Below are 3,716 nucleotides of genomic sequence, written 5' to 3'. Positions count from 1 at the left end.
AAGATTTTGATAGATGCTGTCAGTTTGTGTGCCAAAACAAATAAAAACAACTGCCCTAACAGGTTTCCTATGCTCAGGATACTTGTCCTGGTAGTGTCCAGGGCATCTCCCCACAGGACTCCCAATGCTGTTTATCACTAACCTTATTAAATCTCTCCAGTCCGATGAGTGAAAGTCAAACCTAACATTACCCTAGCCACATGGCACGGGCCTGCCTCCAACTACAACTGCACTGTAATCTTAGTATCTAGAAGGAGGAGGCCAAGGATCAGGAGTTCAAGGTCAGCCAGTTGAAGTTCATCACGTTCAATGTAGTGGGCTCTTTCCTGGTCGTCTGAAGGTTAAATTTGGAAGTAGGACTTATACATTATTATTATTTTTCCCTGCATCTTTCTTGAGAATCAAATCCTGCCCTTCCACTCAGCCTGGTCCCTGTGGAGCAGTAAGATGGGACTAAGTGATGAAGCTGGGAGGCGTGTGGGTTATGGAGCCAGCTCTGCTTCCCTCTGTCCCCTGGTATCTGAGAAAGAGACTGCTCTGAAGAACATGCCTCCCTGTAATGAGATCGCACATATACATGCACAGCAGAAGGGCTGCCAGCCTCAAGGGATCCCAGCCTTAGGGAGCAGCAGGAGGAAAAGGGACAAACTCAAATCTCCTGTGGTCTGGTCCTGTGGTCTCTCATAACGCTTTTGCAAGCTTTGACCTCATTTGTTCCCACAGCTGCACCTGTCGAATGTGACCCATCTATTTTCTAGAGGGAGAGACCCACTCAGACCAAGAAACCAGGCCCACAGAGCTAGCTGCTCATTTCTTAGCTGTGAGACTTTTGACTGTTTCTTCACCTTTAAAATGGGAGAAATATGCTGGACGGTGTGGTGCACAACTTAAATTCCAGCACTTGGAAGGCAGAGGCAGGTGTATCTCTGTAAGTTTGAGGCCAGTCTAGTCTATAGACTGAGTTCCAGAACAGCCAGGGCTTATTTGTTTATTTATTTGGTGAACTTTAGCTTTTTGAATGAGGACCTCATGTAGCATAGGCTGGTCTCAGACTCTCTGTGTAACTGAGGATTGACACTGAACTCCTGAGTATGTGGATGACGGGTGTGCCGCCATGCCTAGCCCGAGGATGGTGGGGTGTGCCGCCATGCCTAGCCCGAGGATGGTGGGGTGTGCCGCCATGCCTAGCCCGAGGATGGTGGGGTGTGCCGCCATGCCTAGCTTAACTAAGGAGTGACGTGCTGTCTCACAGGACGGTGTGAGAGGGCAAGCCTTGTCACCTTCCTGATGTCATCTGTTGCACTGAATGAGCTCAGCCCATAGAAAAGTCAGAGAGAAGGATTGACGTTGAAGGCCCCAGCATCCCAGGAGACCTGTAGGACCAGGACAGCTGGGATGGCCTCTGGGCCTCTGTGGAAGGTTCAGATGGACCTGTGAAGACCTAGAGGCATCTCAACAATGCTCCTCATCTCTGTCAGACCCTGCCCTTCCTACCTGATCCCCTCATGACAGATATTTGTTTTTATCCATTCCATACCCTCCACCCCACACAAAAGCCCATCTAACCACTACCTTCTAAACATGGATTCATTTTGTTGTTTGTGTGTGTTGGAGCCAAGGTCTCACTATGTAGCTCCAACTGTCCTGGAACTCACTATGTAGATCAGACTGGCCTCAAACTCACAGAAACCTGACTATCTCTGACTCCTGAGTGTTGGGATTAAAGGCGTGTGCCCCAACTGCTTGGCTGATTCCAGCTGTTTTATGTGAATCTGGGGGTGAACTCAGGCCATCATGCTGGTGCTGTCTCCATGTGCCCCCATCTGTTTGCTTTGATTGGTACTAGGAATTGACTAAGGTCATTGCACATGTTCTGCCAACAATCTACACCCCTATACCTACAGCCCCTTAAATACCTGTTTGTTTGCTTTGCAAGTTAGGATATCAAGATGAAGGGAGGATCATCAGAATCAGAGCCAGATTCCCTGACTTCCTCTGTGCCCAGCAGCCCCAGGGAGGACATGAAGGTTTCACTCTTCAGGCCCAGGCTGGCCTTGACTCTTTTCTTCATCCTCCTGCCTCAACAACCTGAGTGCTGCAATTACAGGTGTGTGCTACCCGGTCTGGAACAGTATTGTTGAAGAAGAAACGTTACTCAATACTACTTGTTAAAATGAGAGTCTCTGCTTGATGGGAGCTTCCTCAGGTGTTCGAAGCCCATCCCAGTCTCATCTATATACTTCCTTTAGCAAAGGGTCTGGCTAGGTCCCTGGACTGGCTGCTTGTGTGTCCACTTGACACAAGCTAGAGTTATCAGGGAGGAAGGAGCCTCAGTTGAGGAAATGCCTCCATGAGATCCGGCTGTAAGGTATTTTCTCATTTAGTGATCCATGGGGGAGGGCACAACCCATGGTGGGTGGTGCCATCCCTGGGCTCCTGGCCGAGTTCTATAAGAAGGTGGGTTGAGCAAGCCATGGGAAGCAAGCCAGAAAGCAGTACCCCTCCATGGCCTCTACATCAGCTCCTGCCTCCGGAATCCTGCCTTGTCTGAGTTTCTGTCCTGACTTCCTTCAGTGATGAACAGCGATGCTGAAGTATAAACTGAATAAACCCTTTCCTCCCCAGCTTGCTGTTTGGTCATGGTGTTTCATCGCAGCAATAGAAACCCTGACTAAGACAGTCCCGTCAGCAGGATCCTCACTCTCCTACCTGATCTTGGTCATCCTTGCTATCTGGTTCTTATACCCTCCCTCATCTCCCCGGAGGTGTCATCCTGGCCTGTCTCCAGCAAGAATTCTGCTGCATAGATTTGGGCAGCATCCTCCTCACTGCCCCTTGGTTATAACTCCACTTGTCCCCAATATATTTGGTATGAAGGTGTCTCTCCCTGCTGTAATAATCCCTTTCTATGGGGACTTGGTCTATGAAAACGGCCCTGATCCAAGTCTGCTTTGCTGTGTCTTAATGAATATTGTGGACATGTTTTCTCTGGCAAGGTGTGAGTGGAGACACTTGGGACAGCAAGCTTTGCTGTCTCCTTGGCTGATTTAAAATTTTAAAGATTTGTGCCATGGAATCTAACATTCCTGGGGATATGGTTCAGTTGGGCATGAGGCCCTGGGTTCAATCCCCTACATCACACAAAACCAGATAGGGTGGTCCTATAATCCCAGAACCCCAGAAGCAGAATCAAGGATGTTCAAGGTCATCCTTGCTCCTTGGGGGGTTTGAAGTCAGCCTGTACTACTTGAGACCCTGTCTCCAATCACTCAATCTATCAGTCGTCAATCAATCTAACACTCCTGCAGTTACTGTAAGGAAAGATTTTTGTCCTGGGGTCAGACTCACTGCCCTCTTATGTATTCCTCCTCTGCAGAGGCTTGAGCCCACGGCAAATCTGAGTCAAGAGGCTTTTTTCCTCTCTGCCTTCCTCGAAGGCACCAGTCTCCTCACTACTGGCCCCTGGGATCTTTATTCCTCAGGAGAGGCCATTGAACTCTTAATTAAATTCTCTTGTTAAAAGTGGAGGCAGAGGAAAACAAACAGCAACCCCGCTCCGCGGGTGCCTCTTGCTGGCCAAGCCTAGTGCCTGGCTAGAGGCGATTGCCATCTCTGTGGCTCCATGCCCCCTCTCTGGGTTCCTGGAATTTCCTGTTGGCTCTGGCCAGCTCAGCCCACTCTGTCTGGCCCGAAGGAAATTGCCATGGTGGGGCGGG

This window comes from Microtus ochrogaster, chromosome 10 (assembly GCF_000317375.1).
Source record: "Microtus ochrogaster isolate Prairie Vole_2 chromosome 10, MicOch1.0, whole genome shotgun sequence".
Lineage (NCBI taxonomy): Eukaryota > Metazoa > Chordata > Mammalia > Rodentia > Cricetidae > Microtus > Microtus ochrogaster.
Note: the sequence above shows the minus strand (reverse complement) of the source record.